This window comes from Rhineura floridana, chromosome 9 (assembly GCF_030035675.1).
Source record: "Rhineura floridana isolate rRhiFlo1 chromosome 9, rRhiFlo1.hap2, whole genome shotgun sequence".
In the NCBI taxonomy this organism is placed as follows: Eukaryota; Metazoa; Chordata; class Lepidosauria; order Squamata; family Rhineuridae; genus Rhineura; species Rhineura floridana.
The window spans coordinates 37,998,561-38,018,275 of NC_084488.1; positions in this window are offsets into that span (position 1 = coordinate 37,998,561).

The window sequence follows — 19,715 nt, forward strand, 5'->3', positions numbered from 1 at the left end:
TGAACTACTGTGGCCAAGTCCAGGAAGACCATCGTTGTCTTACCAAGTGCAGCTGATAAAATGCAGTTCTAGCCATTGAAACTATCTGGGCCTCCAGTGACAGAGCTGGACCCCAAAGCACCCTCAGGCTGTGTGCATGCTCCTTTGGGGGAGTGCACCCTGTCCAGGGCAGGCAATTGACTAATTTCTCAGAGGCTACTCACCCACTGTGCCTCAGTCGTGCCAGGATTTCACCTCAGCTTATTTTGCTTCATCCATCCAACCACTGCATCCAGGCACTGGCCCAGGGCCCGCACAGCCTCTCCTCATTCAGATGTTATGGAGAAGTAGAGCTGAGTGTCATAAGAATTTCTCTGATATATGCACATTCCCCAAAGCCTGTTGGAGATTATGCATAATGGCAGAGCTTGGAAAAGTTACTTTTTTGAACTACAACTTCCATCAGCCCCAGCCAGCATGGCCACTGGATTGGGCTGATGGGAGTTGTAGTTCAAAAAAGTAACTTTTCCAAGCTCTGCATAATGGCAGGAGAATGTACAAAATTCAGGTGACATATATACATTTTCCAAGGCTTGTTGGAGATTATGTATATTGACTGGGAAATGTGCTCAACTTACATTCCCCTGTATATATTCTGTTACTACCACTGATATCTTTAGCCTTCAGCCTAAAAAATAGGACTATCCATCAATAAATAGCATACTGAAGAACCAATTCTGACTCAAAATGGCAACCATTGAGTTAACTTGAGATGAAATAAACAGAAACAGTCCAGCAAGGAACAGGAAAAAAATGACATCTTGGTACAGAGAGCAGAAAAATTGACTTACCAACTTAAATTAGCTAAAGATAAAGATAAAATCATTGATTTTTATATGGTGTGGTATGATTTTATCTCATATACAAATCAGGGGCATATGCCTTTCCTCAAATTGTGGAAAAGAGGCAAAGTACAAACTACAAATTTAGGTTGAACTACACAGAAAATCTCCAAGTTCCATGTGGATCTTTTAATACTTTTTAGTGCTTTTAATTAGAAAAACGTTCAATTCCTTTACTGACTTTCCCTCATAGTCAATATTCTTTTCAATACAGACTGCCACTAATGCTTCTTTAATCATTTCCATATACTCAGTCATCTTCTATCTTCAGATATGATGGAGTTGGCTCAAAAAAATTTCCTTTCTTTTTTACAGTCACTTTTTCTTTCCATCTATCAGTATGGTTCCAATAAATTCATATCCCACCGCTGTGCCCCCAAACTGTCAAGGATTCCCCTGGTTCCTCAGCCTCACTTCTTGTAAAACAGGCCTCTTCCCTACCCCCAATCCACACAGAATACTTTATAAACTCTCCATGTAGCATGTATGAAAGGCTTTAGTCGTGAGATGACGCAACTACTGAGAGACAGGATAAATCTCAAACTATGCTGTAGGTTTATTACAGGGATACTATTTACTGAAAGGAACAAGGTTACTTATTTTGTAACTTTCTGGGTATTTAGTGATAGGTGCTAAAGTCTCCAGAGACTAGGGTTGCCAGGTCGGAACCATTCAAAAACCTGAGAAAATGGGGGCGGGCCCTAGTGACGTCACGGGGCGGGCCCTAGTGACGTCACGGGGCGGGCCCTAGTGACGTCACGGGGCGGGCCCTAGTGACGTCATTAAACAATGATACATTGTATCAACCACATATGCTTGGAGCATACCATTCAAAAAAAATTCTCTGGAGATTAAAATAGAAATCTTACCTAAAATAGGGTGTTCCTAGGTCCATCTGAAGTGACAAAGTCATTCTTTCTCACAAGCTTAGGGTGATGCAAAATGGAAATGGACTGCCTTCAAGTTGATCCCAGATAGGGTCTTCATGGTAAGCAGTATTCAGACAGAGGGGGTTTACTATTGCCTTCCTCTGAGTCTGAGAGGCCCAAGGTCACCCAGGGAGCTTCATGGCTGTGTGGGGATTCCAACTCTGGTCTGCCAGGTCATAGTTCAACGCCTTTAGGGAACATTTAATCTAGCTTACTTGCTTCTGGCAAGAAGGGTTTACTCAGGCCAGGCCATTACTGGAAGAAAGAAGCTCAGTGTTGCAGAGATGTTAGATGGGAGCACAGATGGATGCCCCTGAAGGCAGCAACTGTAAACATGCTTATTAAGGAACTAAGCCCCATAGAACTCAATAGGACTTACTTCTGAGTAGATATGGTTGCAGCCATGTTAAGGACAAGGGAGGGCATTCTAGGCAAGCAGTTGGCAACTGCCTGTCAGCATTGTGCTGTTGCTAAGACTTGACTGGGGATCATCCACAAAGTTATCCATAAGGCACTGCAACTTTATGTGTTGGCTGGCTACTGCAGTGGGTGTCCCCTAATATTTATGGCCATACAAACAGGGTGAGTGTAGGCAGCAATTGCCTTTCTACTTTACGAGGCCTTATATAGGACCGACAGGCAGCAGGAGAGAGGGGAGGCCAGAAAAAGAAAAAGAACAAAAATAAAAATAAAGGAAGAGAGCGCCTCCTCCTAAGCAATAAGCATGTGCACTGTGCAGAGCGCCTGCCTCCGTTTCCCCCCGAAGCTGCCCCACCCAGCCTCGACGCCAGGGCCTTCTGGGCCAGGCAACCTTGGTGATCTCTGGGCCGCTTCAGCCTCTCTGCCCCCCCCGAGAAAAATCAACTCATTTGAAATGTGGTGCTGGAGGAGAGCTTTGCGGATACCATGGTCTGCAAAACAGACAAATAATTGGGTGCCAGAACAAATTAAACCAGAACTATCACTAGAAGCTAAAATGATGAAACTGAGGTTATCATACTTTGGACACATAATGAGGAGACATGATTCACTAGAAAATATAATAATGCTGGGAAAAACAGAAGGGAGTAGAAAAAGAGGAAGGCCAAACAAGAGATGGATTGATTCCATAAAGGAAGCCACAGACCTGAACTTACAAGATCTGAACAGGGTGGTTCATGACAGATGCTCTTGGAGGTCACTGATTCGTAGGGTCGCCATAAGTCGTAGTCAACTTGGAGACACATAACAACAACAAATAGCTCCCTAATATCTCCCAAATGTGTCCCTTGCTTCTGATTGCATGGGACAAGAGAGTATGTGACCTATAGCTGTTCATTCACACAATATGCCACCATGGTTTAGCATTACATCTGAACATAACTACTCTGTCTTCAACAGCAGCCAAACAAATTACTTCAAATGCCCATAAGCAAATCAGGATGTGCCAACCAGAAGTATACAGCCTCTGAATGTAGATTCTATTTGCAGCCTGTTAAGGACAAGGGAGGGCCTTCTAGGCAAAACAGACAAATAATTGGGTGTCAGAACAAATTAAACCAGAACTATCACTAGAAGCTAAAATGATGAAACTGAGGTTATCATACTTTGCACGCATAATGAGAAGACCTGATTCACTAAATAAGACAGTAATACTGGGAAAAACAGAAGGGAGCAGAAAAAGAGGAAGGCCAAACAAGAGATGGATTGATTCCATAAAGGAAGCCACAGACCTGAACTTACAGGATCTGGACAGGGTGGTTCATGACAGATGCTCTTGGAGGTCACTGATTCATAGGGTCACCATAAGTTATAATCGACTTGAAGGCACAAAATAACAACAACAAACCTCCCTGATAGACTGTGGGAATGCTGTGGACACAATATATTTCAACTTTAGCAAAGCTTTTGACAAAATGCCACATGATATTCTGATTAGCAAGCTAGCTGAATGTGGACTGGATGGAACAGCTATTGGGTGGATCCACAGTTGGCTACACAATCATATTCAGAGTGCTAATCAATGGTTTCTTCTCAACCTGGGGGGGGGGGTAACTAGCTGGCTACTATAGGGCTTGGTCTTGGACCCAGTGCTCTTCAACATTTTTATTAATGACTTGGATGAGGAGGGGCAGGGAATGCTTATCAAATGTGTAGATGATGCAAAATTGGGAGGAATACCTAATTCCATGGAAGACAGAAACAAAATTCAAAGGGATCTTAATAGGCTGGAGCATTAGACTAAAAACAGCAGAATGAAATTTAACAGGGATAAGTGCAAAGTTCTACACCTAGGAAAAAGAAACCAAATGCAGTTATTAAGATGGGGGATACTTGGCTCAGCAATACTACATGCAAGAAGGATCTTGGGATTGTTGTTGATCACAAACTGAATATGAGCCAACAGTGTGATGTGGATGCAAAAAAAGCAAATGCTATTTTAGGCTGCATTAACAAAGTGAGTGAAGTACTAGTTCTCCTTTATTCAGCACTGGTTAGGCTTCATCTTGAGTACTGCGTCCAGTTCTTGACACCACACTTTAAGAAAGATACAGCAAACTAAAATGGGTTCAGAGGAGGGTAACGAGGATAATCAGGAGACAGGTAACAAAGTCCTATGAGGAGAGACTGAAAGAACTGGGCATGTTTAGCCTAGAGAAGAGCAGACTAAGGGGAGATATGATAGCACTTTTCAAATACATGAAAGGTTGTTACACAGAGTAGGGCCGGGATCTCTTCTTGATCGTCTCAGAGTGCAGGACATGGTATAATGGGCTCAATAATGCTGGAAGCCAGATTTCGACTAAACATCAGCAAAACGTCCTAACTATTAGAGCCATACAGCAATGGAACCAATTACCTTAGAGAGCTAGGTAGGTAGTGGGCTCTCCGACATCAAGGAAGCCACAGACCTGAACTTACAAGATCTGAACAACAGGAACACCACACAAGCAGAGGAAAGTACAAAAGAGAAGAGAGGCAAAGGTAAGTGGGAGGCAGCATGTTATATACAGGGAGACAGTGAGCAAAGGATTTCATATAACAATCCCACCGAGCCACCCATCCCAGAATGACAGATCAGGCTCTATACCTCAGGAGTGCTTTCCTGCTACCAGGATGGGATTGGAAATCCAAACATTAAATCCCATTCAGTTGTGCAGCTCACTCTGATAGGCAAGTCACATGCTCTCTCACAGCCTAACTATACTTCACAGGGTTGATGTGAAGCTATAGTCCTGCTCTGATCTTATTGGTGGAAACTATAAATGTAATAAGCATGCATTTACAGCAACAAGGAAATGCCAAGAAAAAATGTTTTTTCTTCCTCCCTATCCCCATTTTCACTTGCTTTTAACTCCAACATTTACTATTAGTTAACAGGCAATTTACCAAATGCGAATGAGTAACAGCCAGCATTTTTTTTCCTCTCTGTGTTTTAACTTTTTGCTGGCTGGGATGAAAGTGGTGAAAGACGTAGAAGTGGAAGGGGAGAGCAGCTTGTAAAATAATCACTTCTGCCTCCTCTTCCCAGATGCCAAATCTCAGAAGCAGTGTTACAGTGCTGTTTATATATATATAAACAATAATCCCATGTTTGTTTATTTGGACGTAAGAGCTAGTATTTTTATTTACTTACATAAAACATTTGTACACTGCCTTTCTTCTTCAATACCTTCTCCACAAGACGACTAAGTTTAATGGGCTATATAGAACATCACTGTACCCTATGACTTTCTAAGTTACTGCAGCCCAGGCCAGTAGCCAGGGGCTTCGGCTGGAGGAGGTTACTGGTCCCCATCCCCCTAATTTTTTTCTGCCCACAATATGTATTAAAAATAATTAAATGTATTACTTTTTTCTGGCTTCCCTACACTTTTTGGTGCCTCCCAAATGTTTAGATTGACTATGTGCCTGCTGTACCTTGCAATGGGGCTTTAACATTCCAGACTGTTCTTTTCCAAGATCATGCATCTTACCTTTGGTAGCTGGATACCTCCTCTTTCAGACTGTTTCCCCCCTTTCAAACAAACTATTAATCTGCATCTCTCTACCTATGTATTACCTTCCCTGCCTATTTACATTTTCTGCCTTAGGATGCAATCTTATGCACTTACCTAGGACTTACTTACAAGCAGACATGTAGAAGAATTTGCCATTATTTATTTTGTATTCCACCCTAGCAAAGTAAGCTACAACCACATCTACAGATCATGCAATTAAAAAAAATATTTTCTATGTTACAGCTGCTTTGTATTTGCATAATAATAATTTGCACGTTTCCATATTTGCATTAATAACAATATGTTTCTGTTGCAACAGACATTTACCAAATCTATATATTTATTGGCTCACTTTCCTCCAAGGAACTCCAGAAGGCATAAATAGTTCTCCTTCATGTCCATTTTATTCTCACAACCCTCTGAGGTGCATTAAATTGAGAGAGAGACAGTGACTAGCACAAGATCACTAAGAAACTTTTATAGCAGTGTGAAGCTTTGAACAAAAATCATCCTGGTTACTGTCCAAATACTTTCTAGCTGATACAAGTACAGTGGCTATTTATTGTCCTGGTTCTACCCTACAGATCCTCCACCTGCCTTTCATTTCCTCTAACCTCCATAGTCTCTCCAGTCAATCCCCCTTTTTAAAAGGTCTTGTTCCTTCCCACTCTATTTTCTATATTTTGGTACATGCATTTTCTTTACTGCTTGCCTTTTTAAAAAAACCAGTACCGCTGGTTTGGACTGAGGAAAAGGTGTGTGGCTTTGCTCTAACTCCCGTGGATGGCAGGGAGAGTGAGCGATCTCTTATTTTTAAACCATTTAGGAAGGCAGACGGGGGGAGAGAATGGGGGTGGGGGCAGGGAGAGTGAGCGATCTCTTACTTTTAAACCATTTAGGAGGGCAGGCGGGGGGAGAGAATGGGGGTGGGGGCAGGGAGAGTGAGCGATCACTTACGTTTAAACCATTTAGGAAGGCAGGCAGGGGGAGAGAATGGGGGTGGGGGCAGGGAGAGTGAGCGATCTCTTACTTTTAAACCATTTAGGAGGGCAGGCGGGGGGAGAAAATGGGGGTGGGGGCAGGGAGAGTGAGCGATCTCTTACTTTTAAACCATTTAGGAAGGCAGGCGGGGGAGAGAATGGGGGTGGGGGCAGGGAGAGTGAGCGATCTCTTACTTTTAAACCATTTAGGAGGGCAGGCGGGGGGAGAAAATGGGGGTGGGGGCAGGGAGAGTGAGCGATCTCTTACTTTTAAACCATTTAGGAGGGCAGGCGGGGGGAGAAAATGGGGGTGGGGGCAGGGAGAGTGAGCGATCTCTTACTTTTAAACCATTTAGGAAGGCAGGCGGGGGAGAGAATGGGGGTGGGGGCAGGGAGAGTGAGCGATCTCTTACTTTTAAACCATTTAGGAAGGCATGTGGGGGAGAGAATGGGGGTGGGGGCAGGGAGAGTGAGCGATCTCTTACTTTTAAACCATTTAGGAAGGCAGGCGGGGGAGAGAATGGGGGTGGGGGCAGGGAGAGTGAGCGATCTCTTACTTTTAAACCATTTAGGAAGGCAGGCGGGGGAGAGAATGGGGGTGGGGGCAGGGAGAGTGAGCGATCTCTTACTTTTAAACCATTTAGGAAGGCAGGCGGGGGAGAGAATGGGGGTGGGGGCAGGGAGAGTGAGCGATCTCTTACTTTTAAACCATTTAGGAAGGCAGGCAGGGGGAGAGAATGGGGGTGGGGGCAGGGAGAGTGAGCGATCTCTTACTTTTAAACCATTTAGGAGGGCAGGCGGGGGAGAAAGAATGGGGGTGGGGGCAGGGAGAGTGAGCAATCTCTTACTTTTAAACCATTTAGGAGGGCAGGCGGGGGGAGGGAATAGGAGTGGACGGCAGGGAGAGTGAGCGATCTCTTACTTTTAAACCATTTAGGAAGGTAGGCGGGGGGAGAGAATGGGGTGGGGGCAGGGAGAGTGAGCGATCTCTTACTTTTAAACCATTTAGGAGGGCAGGTGGGGGGAGGGAATAGGGGTGGACGGCAGGGAGAGTGAGCGATCTCTTACTTTTAAACCATTTAGGAGGGCAGGCGGGGGGAGAGAATGGGGGTGGGGGCAGGGAGAGTGAGCGATCTCTTACTTTTAAACCATTTAGGAGGGCAGGTGGGGGGAGGGAATAGGGGTGGATGGCAGGGAGAGTGAGCGATCTCTTACTTTTAAACCATTTAGGAAGGCAGGCAGGGGGAGAGAATGGGGGTGGGGCAGGGAGAGTGAGCGATCTCTTACTTTTAAACCATGTAGGAGGGCAGGTGGGGGGAGGGAATAGGGGTGGACGGCAGGGAGAGTGAGCGATCTCTTACTTTTAAACCATTTAGGAGGGCAGGCGGGGGGAGAGAATGGGGGTGGGGGCAGGGAGAGTGAGCGATCTCTTACTTTTAAACCATTTAGGAAGGCAGGCAGGGGAGAGAATGGGGGTGGGGGTAGGGAGAGTGAGCGATCTCTTACTTTTAAACCATTTAGGAGGACAGGCAGGGGGAGGGAATGGGGGTGGACGGCAGGGAGAGTGAGCGATTTCTTACTTTTAAACCATTTAGGAGGGCAGGCGGGGGAGGGAATGGGGGTGGGGGTAGGGAGAGTGAGCGATTTTACTTTTTACTGCTGGGGGGGTCCCTGCAGCTGCGGCGGCTGCTCAAGTCCTCCTGTCTGTCTGCACTGCAGTCCCTGCTGCCTGACTGAGAAAGAGCGGGAAGGCGGCCAGCTACAGCCCAACAGTATGCGTGTGTCAATCACACATGCGTGGCTGAGGGGGCCAATGAAAAGCCGGAGATTCTCCAGTTTAAATAAAGTATTGCCGGAGGCTGGAGACGGCCCCCTTTTGCCGGAGACTCCGGCAGAAAACCGGAGACCTGGCAACCCTACCAGAGACACAGTTGCTGACACCAGCCTCCAAGTGGCTATCCCTCCAGGCCAATCTCCCTAAACCTCCACCCCAGTTAGTTACTTCCACAAGCCAGGACAGCTATTGGGGCCACTCTGCTTCTGTGCCCCCAAAGCTCCTCTGGTGGTGCTCCTAGCTGTTGGGCAGTTTAGCCAGTGTCATACCCCTACTTGTGTCACCTACCTCTGGCAAGACCTTTCTTAGTGCCCCTTAGACTAACTCAGGCACTGCCCCCCCTTCTGATCTTCACCAGGCAGCTAGTAATGGCACCCTGGGTATATATATGTAGGCCTCAGTTCTTCCCTGAGCTACTCTCATCAACCAACTCCTCACTCCAACTCTCACCAACTCCAACTGCCCTTTTTAAACTGCTAATTCCTGACTGACCATTAATGCCTAGTGCCTGGAACCTTCGGCCAATCAGGAAAAAAAATCTATCAGGCCCCATCTACTAGAATCTTAAAACAGCTCTCTCTCTTACCTCTCATAACCCCTCACCAAGCAACAACTGCCAAGCAGGCTTGCAACAGTGTACCAAAACAAGTCTTCATGGCAGTCACAGAGGTCATCTAATATTTATTCAAACACTAACAAACAGATATATAGCATTTCTTCACACTTACATGAAAAGAGGACAAATAGGTTATGCACACTCCTTCTGTTAGTAATTACAAGACGTAACTCTGGGTCCCTCCAGAGTGGTGGTGGTGGTTGCTTTTTTCTAGTCGCCACATTCTGCAACATGTCATTGATGCAATAGTGCATTAGTAATGGATATATGCTGCGCCACAGACACATCATTTGTTTTATTACTTGTTCTGTGATGCTTCCCCAATGTTACCACATTATTACTGGCTGGAAGGGCACTCCAGCATTATAATACAACTAAAGCAGGACCAAAAGAACCCACAATGAAACATTTATGATATGAAAAGTTACAGGAATTCAGCACGAAGCTATGGGACATACACTGACTGAAAACAAAGCAGTATGTCTGCCGAAAAACTTCTGTAAGCGCAAGCACTATTGAAAGCAAGATCATGTGTAACTGCCCTGATACCATCATTAGCAAAGGTCATCGTAAATTGTGACTGTAAGTTGTTTTAAAATGTTTTTGATGTGGTACTTTACATCAGGATGAAGGGTGGGTAATAAATCAAATTAATGATAGATATTATTATAATAAAATGGACTTCTGGAAGGGCACTCTTATTTTGTTTTTTGGATTTAAAAAAATAGAAAAGGGGACAGCATTTATAAAGTCAAGGAGGAAAGTAACAAAGGGGGAGGGAGGGAGAGAGAGAGAGAGAGAGAATGAGACTGTTTCCAACTTCGCTTCCTTTGGAAAGTTTTCATCCAAATAGCTTGAAAATACTTAAGAACTTCAGCTACACATTTCATTCAGGACAGTTGGCCTTTACTCCCATATGATGTTAGCATTTAATTACCAGAAATAGGACTGGGTCTAGGCAAAATTTAGCTCTGAATTTAACAACAGAACTCCAGTGTCAGGGAAACACATTTCCTGCTCTGAGATGGAGTTACAGTAATTTTCTGAGCCAAAACAGAAAAGCATATGAAGGCAGCTTCCATAAAATGGATGCAGGAAAGCATTGGTTCCCGCCAGAAATTTACAGTAGCTGGATCTCACCTCTGATGAAACAAGAGAGCTCTTAGCTCAAGGAAGTTAATTTTGCTCTCGTAAAAGTGGAATTCAATTGTGCAAGCCAAAATGTAAAATAATAATGAGACAATTCCTATGGAGGTGGGCAGAGCTTGGAAAAGTTACTTTTTAAAACTACAACTCCCATCAGCCCCAGCCAGCATGGCCACTGGATTGGGCTGATGGGAGTTGTAGTTCAAAAAAGTAACTTTTCCAACCTCTGGACCGTGGGGGTACAGAGTCAAATTGCCAAGTATCATTATACTGTTTAGGAAAAGGGGCTCCAGCAGAAAATGAAGCTTTTCATCATTTGAGTTTTTAAATTTAGTGTCTTGACCCTTTTAGGCTTAAGTGTGTAGGTGCCACAAGTTTTCAGTGCTACCAGTATCTAGGACAGTGGTGGGAATCCTGTGCCCTTACTGATGTTCAAATCTGTGACATCACCACCCACCCATCCCTGCCTTCCTGCAGCAGAGGAGGGGAATGCCTGCCTCTATAAACTGTAAAATATAACCTTTACACATTTACATAGGCTATTCAACACCCCAAACGTTGTGTAATATTTTCACTCACAGCCTGAGCACTCCACAGTAACCCACCCATATATCTGGGTGATCCTGGATACCCAAGCCCTGGTTATATTAGTTGCTAGGTTGTACTGTATGTACAGCAAACCTTTCCTTCAAGGGCTAACATGATGGCATAAAGCTGCCACCAGTTTCTTCTGCAGTTTAAAAGTTAAATGCCTGGCAGATTTTTAATTAATTTAAGAAATTTAGCATTGGAGTCAATGATAAGCCTGGTCATGCTCGGTAAGAACCCACTGTCCGTGTTCTAAAAGCCAGACTCACAGCTGCTTGGCTTGGCTAATCAGGGGGCCACCCCACACCAGACCTTTATTTCACTTGAGACAGTCATGGCTTCCCCCAAAGAATCCTGGGAAGTGTAGTTTGTGAAAGGTGCTGAGAGGAGACTCCAATTCCCCTGACAGAGCTCCAGTGGCCAGAGGGATTTAACAGTCAACCGCTCTGACTGAAGCTCTGTGAGAGGAACAGGGCATCTCCTAGCAACTCTCAGCACCCTTCACTAATTACACTTCCCAGGATTATTTGGGAGAAGCCATGACTGCCCAGAGTGAAATAAAGGTCTGGTGTGAATGTGGCTAGGAACAGCTTTGGTTTAAATTTGGGTGGTAGGCTATATATGCCTGGTGTAGAATAAAAAAATTGGGGTAACCCTGAAAAACAGTGAAACTGTTCACAATGTTTTGGAAAGGAAAGGAAAAGAAAAGGGAATCCCCTCTGCTCACTGCCCGTCCACCTACCCAATCTCCTCCCCCTCCCCCTCCCCTCCCTGCATTCCTCCTCCCCTCCCTGCCCCCCCGGTCAGTTTCACCTATCCTAAGCATGATTGCACAGGAGAAATCACATTGAACTCAAAAAGCATGCATATGATCAAACCTGCCCTCCCCTCCTCCTCCCATTCCCTTGCTCTTTTCCCCTCACTCCCCTTTCCTTTGCCCCCTCCCCTTCCAATCCCCTCTCTGCCCCTCTCCTTTCTTCCGCTCCCCTCTCCCTTCTCTCTCCTTCCCCTTCCCAATGGTCAGTTTTACCTATCCTAACCATGACTGCAAGGGAGTATATCCCATTGAACTCAATAAGCATGCAGATGATCAGACCTGCCTTTCCCCTCTCTTCTCCCTTCCTCATCCCTCTTCCTCTCCTCCCCTCTTCATCCTCCCCTGCCCACTCCAGTCTTCCCTTCCTCTTCTCCTCCTCCACCCACATGTTCAATATTACCTATCCTAAGCATGATTGCATGGGAGTATATCCCCCTGAACTCAATAAACATGCAAATGATCAAACCTGTCCTTCTCCTCCCCTCCCCCTCCTGCCTGCTCCCACCCCCTCCTCCCCTCTGCCCTTCCTCCCCTCCCTGCTCCCCTCCCCATCCCCTGTGTTCAGTTTCACCTATCCTAAGTATGATTGCAGGGGAGTAAACCCCACTGAACTCAATAAGCATGCAAATGATCAATCCATTTTCAGCAAACTTGCACAGGATCCCATTTCTTACCTCCCAGATTAAAAAGCAGAGAAATTCACTAACAGGCAAAAAACCTTGCAGTTTAAGGACGTACCTATAGCCAACAGACATTTCTACCAAACTTTAAAAAGCAGGGAAATTGGGCAGCTATAGTGAATGCACCAGGGGAGCAGGAGACCTGACCTCCTCTCTGAGATATTGGACTGTCCTACAAATTTGTCAAAATGCAAACACAATTTGGGTTGGTCTTTCACAGTCTAATCCAATTCCTGTGTAGCTTGGAAGAATTTGGTAACGTGTGCCTCTGAGCATATGGTGAGTGGTGGCAACACCTGCAATCAGCCCAAGTAATAAAGAAGACATGTGCTATGCTGATCTTGTTTTAGCAGGGAGGAAGCAACATTATTAAGATAGTTGATATAGTTCAGATAGTCACTTTAAATATGTCTGATTTACTTTGCAATTTTAGTGAAGTTTCCTATAAGAAATCATTTTCTTTTGTTTCTATTTCTGTGAATATGTGAAGTACAGCAACACTCTGGAAAATTTATACTAAAAGAACTCCAAAAATAATTGTGGAATAATGGCACTGACTATTCTGCAGAATAGTCTCCAGTGGACATCAGGAGTGTCTCAATTTGCACAAGATAAAACAGTGGGAGGTGAAATATATTATAGCAAAATTTTAGGTGTGCTCTATGTTTTTAATTGACCGTGCCCACCTTGCCTTAAATGAAGTAGTTTATACATAGCAGGCTGAAAACATGCATCCTCTTTTTTCCAACAGCTAGATTCACTGCTGAAGTTGCAACATGTTGTAATTAGTCTGATTTTACATCAAACTGCAGTTTCAGATTCAACTGTTAATGCACCCAAAATAGAAATAGAACAGAACCTCCAATTTGAAACACAAAAGGCTGTCTTCACCATCATATGACACTGACCAATAAAAAGGCTTTGAAATTAATAAAAATAAATTTGACCCAGATTTCTAGGATGAATGAGGGAAATAAAATTTTCTAGATTAGATTCTCTGTAGAAACATTAGTAACACAGGAAAGAAGCAAAGTAAGAAGAACACCAACAAACATACAAAAATATAATTTTCCTTCTTTGGTGATGGCAGGTGTTGCCCCCACTCACCATATGCTCAGAGGCACGTTACCAAATTCTTGCAAGCTACACAGCAAGTGGATTGGACTGTGAAAGACCAACCCAAATGGTGTTTGCATTTTGACAAATTTGTAGGGCAGCCCAATATCTCAGAGAGGAGGTCAAGTCTCCTGCTCCCCTGGTGCATTCGCTATAGCTGTCCAATTTCCCTGCTTTTTAAAATTTCCTAGAAATATCTGGGGGCTATAGGTACATTCCTAAACAGCAAGGTTGTTTGCCTATTAGTGAATCTAGTTAACTGCTTTTATGTTATCTAGTCACTCACTACTCCGCCTAGTCTTAGGCAGCTCCTGTTCCAATGGTGCAGTGGAACCTGTGCCCCTCCAGATGTTGTTGGACTCCAACTGCCATCAATCCCAGCCAGAATGACCAATGGTTAGGGATTATGGGAGTTGTAGTTCAAAAACACTTGGAGTGCCTCTGGTTTCCCACTTCTTTTCATTTCAGTGGGACTACCCGTAGGAAAGTTCTCTGATAGAATGTGGCCAAGGTTTTTATTTTTTATTTTTATATTTCAGGGTTTTCTGACACAAAGCCAAATTTAGATTTCAACAACTATGCTGTCTTTTGAACAACATCAAACAGCGACATTTTGTTGAATTGTGATTTTAGTTGCTTGTTTCAGCTTTGATGTCATCCTTTTTCCATGCTAGCATTAATATCTATGTGCAGTTAGCATTAATATAAACATGATGGATCTCATCACACCTATGCTAGCAAAAGAACTTTTCTATGCTTTGTTTAGAATTATGCAGGTTGTGGCCTCTATTAAATTATGAGTTGATTGTTCAAGTGAGGATGTCTGTTTAAAGTGCGTTTAAACTGTGTGTGTGTAGGAGGAGTAACTTAAAAGCCATATTAGTTTTAATGGATGGAGAGAGGGCTGAGATTCGCAGATTTCTTGCCATTGTTTTATAAAGGCTGCATACTTTATGCATAATCTTTAGTATTTTCACTTATCAAACAGTGAACATTTAATTAGATGAGAAGGGTTTCAAGTTTCCTGTGCAAAACATCAAACAGGTCTTGTCGCGATGAGCTTGCATTCCAGAAACTGCTTTAAAAAAACTATGGATTTTATATTTTTAAACAAAACTTCTCCTTATACTGAATCTTCATTAATATACACTCCTTTTCTGTCATGGTTCATTCACTTAAGACCATTTAGTATCACATTTTAATTATTCTACACACCTGTGCCTATCATAAGATTTTTGCTAAGGGAGAGAAACTCCTCAGGCGATAGAAGAAGCCAGGTTAAATCTATTTTTTATTATGAAGCTAATTATGGAGTATGTAATTATAAGCAAGGATTGATATCTTAGAATCTACATGAATGAGAACAATGAAAAATCCAATGTCATTCAAAAAGTCATTCAATCAGTCTTCTGAATTTCACTTTAACATTTTTAAAGGCAGATGTGGGCAGGATAGTTCTTTATTTATTTCTTTTTTTAGTCTATCTGCTATATCTCTAATAGCTCTCTGATATCCATGATGCAATGCAAACTCTAGATTAGAGATGCGGGTACTGTTAAATGGGAAAGGAATGGGGGGGAAGCTCTTTGCTAGAAGAAAGCAAAGTTGGACTACCAAAAAAAACCCACACAACAACTACAACAAAAACCTATCTTGCAGGAATTTTAAGAGCAATAAAAAAGGTAATGGGGATAAGGCTAGATACACAATCCACTTAAGACAGAGTAAGGTGAGTGGAACTAAAGACTGTAATGTTGTTTCAGCTATTGCCAGGTCTTAACATGGAGACCAACCCTTAGCTTTAAAAAGCAAACAAGGGTACAGCCACTTTGTTGTACCATCCGGTCCTTCATCTGCACCATCCATATCACAGGTACTGTTACTTCTGTTTCTACAGAGAATCTAACCTTGAAAATTATATTTCTCTCATTATTCATCCTAGAAATCTGTGTCAAATTTATTTTTATTAATTTCAATGGTCAATGTCATATGATGGTGAAGACAGCCTTTTGTGTTTCAAACTGGAGGTTATGTTCTATTTTTATTTTGGGTGCATTAACAATTCGATCTGAAACGGCAGTTTGATGTAAAATCAGACTGATTACAATATGTTGCTACTTAAGCAATGACTCTAGCCATTGGAAAAAACAACCTTGGCCTGCCCAAGATGCATGTTTGCAGCCTGCTATGCTTAAACCACTCCACTTAATGAAAGGTGGGCATAACCAATTAAAAACATAGAGTACACCTCAAATTTTGGTATAATATATTTTACCTCTTACTGTTTTATCTTGTGCAAACTGAGACACTCCTCATGTCCATTGGAAACTATTCTCCAGAACATTCAGCACCACTATTCCACAATTGTTTTTAGAGTTTTTTTAGTATTGCAAAGTGTTGATATATTTCACATGTTCACAGAAACAGAAGCAAAAGAAAAATACTTACTATAGGAAACTTCACTAAAATTGCAAAGTAAATCAAATATATTTAAAGTGACTATCTAAACTATATCAACTATCTTAATATTGTTGCTCCCTCCCTGCTAAAACAAGACCAGCACAGCACATCTCTTGTTTCTGTTCTTTGGGCTGATTGAAGGTGTTGCCACCACTCACCATATGCTCAGAGGCATGTTACCAAATTCTTTTTTACCTCATTTTACATTTTTTTATTTAACATCAAACTGAAGTTTCAGATTCAACTGTTAATGCACCCAAAATAGAAATAGAACATAACCTCCAGTTTGAAACACAAATGGCTATTTTCACCATCGTATGACACAGACCAATAAAAAGGCTTTGAAATTAATAAAAATAAATTTGACACAGATTTCTAGGCTGAATAATAAGGGAAATATAATTTTCTAGATTAGATTCTTTGTAGAAACAGAAGTAACACAAGAAAGAAGCAAAGTAAGAAGCACACCAACAAATATACAAAAATGTAATGGTCCATCTTCGGAGATGGCAGGTGTTGCCACCACTCCTCATATGCTCAGAGGCACATGTTACCAAATTCTTCCAAGCTACACAGGAAGACAACCAAGAGGTCTTCTGTATCTTTAAAAGTTGTGCAGGAGGAAGGGAGAATTCCACCTTGTGGTTTTACCCGTTACAGAGTTGCAAGAACACCTGCACTTGGCTGACTTTCTCTTCTCCTAAAGATACAGGATCAGTCCCAGGCCATGAACCTGGCAACCCTATTGGGGATAGAGATATGTAAAATGCCTCAAAACATTTTTTTTTAAAAAAAATAGAAACCCTTTGGGGTTTTCTTTAGTGTTTCTCAGATATTTTCTCTGAGTCAGACTAGGTTGTGTTATATCCATATAAGTTTGGAAACTGTATAGCAAGTTGTTTTTCTTTAGCTGCAATTGTTTTTAGACCATATCCTACTCCAAAACAAATAGCTCTAGTGCATTACAGGTGGAGAAGAATTGCTTTCCAAGGTGTTGAGATTTCCAGTTCACTGGATGGAGACATGTGCCAAATCTGAAGGGGGGGGATCCTCCCTTTGTTGTTTCCACAGGTTTCAGAAGAAAAGTTGCACTTTGAATGGAGATATGGCTGGCTTTTGTAATGAGTGGATCTGACAAGCAAAATTGAGAGGGTAGTAAGGATCATAATAACAATCACAGCATGCTTGCCAAGAAAACAGGGCCGATGGAAATGCTCTGCAGTGGAGATAGATAGAAAATAAAGGAAAAATTACAAGATTCAATAAGGTGAAACATTTTGACCTATTAGGTTTTAGATAAAATGAAATTCAAGCTGGGTTTATACGAAGGGCAGAGTTTCAAGATTAGATAACAAAACTATTGTGTTTGCACTGAACCAGCAGAAATGATTTATTGAATCTGGGTTTTCAGTTGTTCAGAGACCTATGGAGTTAAATGTGCACAAGAATTTAAAGGAAGCTTGCACTACTTATGTTCCACCAAGGCTCATGCTACCCACTAGCCGTGTATTGTGGTTGCAACAGGAAGAAGTAGAGCTTGCTTCACCCTGAACCCTCAAGAGCTTGTATCCACAGCCTGCAGGGCCTTTAACTGGAGTCCTTTAGTCACTTGTATTGACGGTCTTTGTATCTAATACCAGAGCCCTGCTTCACAACCAAAACGTCCAGGGCCAGCCCTACCGTTGGACAAGCTGAAGTGACTGCTTCAGATGGTGTGCAAATTGGCACACACACACACTGGCCTGGCCAGTCCTGCCATTTGCCCAGCCATCCAGTGAAGCCCTCCACCTCCTGCCTCACTCATGGAAGAGTCAACAGGATCCTGGACTCAGAGTGAAGATTCTGGTGGGGTGGCTGTGAGACTGCCGTGCTACTGTCATTTTTGCTTTGCTCTGAGGGAAGGACTTACCCAGGCCTTTCCTAGAGTGAGGCAGGCAGGAAGGAAGGAGATGGAGGCAGAGGTTCTTGCCAGCACTAAAATGCTGGCAAATGGGGGGGGGGAAAGCACAGGTAAGATGAAGGGGTCGAGGAGAGGGTGCCACCACACCACCACCATGAAAAAGAGAGTGGTGGTGGCAGGTGCAAATCTCTTTGGCTGGCCCTGAAAAAGCCAACAGATGGCTTTTTCAGTTCCTCAATTGCTTGCTCACTTGGTTGCTCCCTCAGTCTGGTCAGTGGCCTCTGGCCAGGCATCCTGTTGTTTGCCAGCTGCCTCACACAAGCCCCTCATGTGCAGTGAAAAGATTTTAAAAAAAGATTCCCCCATGGCAAAAGTATAGATTTTGACACATTAGAATTTATCACTATATTAAAGAGTGATCAGATGCTAGTTTTATCTAAGAATGAGATGATTTTCCCTGTTCTGTACCATTATTGTTCTGTGGCTTTGTTCAATTCCATCTTCTATCCCACCTGTCTTCCAGATTAACTTGGAGATTTTCTAAAATGTATTTCAGAAGTGGTGTATGTATCTGATTTCTCATTTTGTATTTCTCACCCCCCCCTTTATAGGCTACAGATGCATTCCATGCATATGCACATTGATTAAATCACAGTGCAAAACCTAATCTTGGTATGATTCCTTTTGGGGGCTGAGGGTTAGTCTACGGGGCTCTCATGTGCTGAAGCCCGGTGCATGAAAGAAAGAAAAACAGTGCATGCCTTGCAACAGTGTAAACTGTGCATGCCTTGCAGTCTTGACAAATTCTGGAAATATTTTTTAAACACACACAGAAATGGCAGATTGCTAATGCATTACTGATGCTCCAGAAAGCAGTTCATTTAATCTGGAACTCCAACATCTGGGGAGAAATTTGGAGGGGGAGAATTTTTTAAGCATCTTTCATTTTTGTCATGGCCTTGGCCTCCAGCTCAGAGTCAGAGGTGTAGAATGAGCTGTTCGTGTCCGAGATTGCTACTACTCTTCCAACACTAAGCTTGAGGCTTGTGGTTATTTTTTTTTTTTTCAATAATTTTTATTCAGATTTTCATAAAACATACAAGACAAAATCATAAAACATTCAAAGACAAAAAACAAAATCAAAAATAGTTAAACAAAAAGAAAAAAAGAAAAAAAAAAAACAAAAATAAAAAATAAAGAGTAAAATATTGACTTCCCATTTGTCAAAGATCAAATCAGTTATAAGTCTATAATATATAACAATCCTGTCTCTTAAGTCATATTATAAAATCACTTTCCTCCAGTAGTTATCTTACTTAATCATCAAATCTCATAAACATTACTTTATTCTTTCCACAAAAAGTCAAAGAGAGGTTTCAATTCTTTAAGAAATATATCTATCAATTTTTTTTTCCAGATAAGCATATCGATTAATCCATCTCATTACTAATTATGATAATCTTATTGTCATAACCATAGTCAAAATAAACATTTCAATTAATCCATCACATCAGAATCTGTTAGGTTCAGTAATTTCAGTAGCCATTGTTCTATTATCCCTATTAGTTCCATTTTCCATCTTCCATCTTCAGTAGTCTTGTTAAGTCCAGTAATTTCAGTATCCAATCTTCCATTATCAGTATTCCATAATAATCTTGCTGTCAAAGCCATAGTCATATAGTAAGAGTCTGATGGGAATTACCTCTATCCCAAATATTTTCTTGCCATCCATTCTGAATAGGTTGCTGAAATACAGCTGTAAAATCATATCTCTGTTCTTTTTTTCAA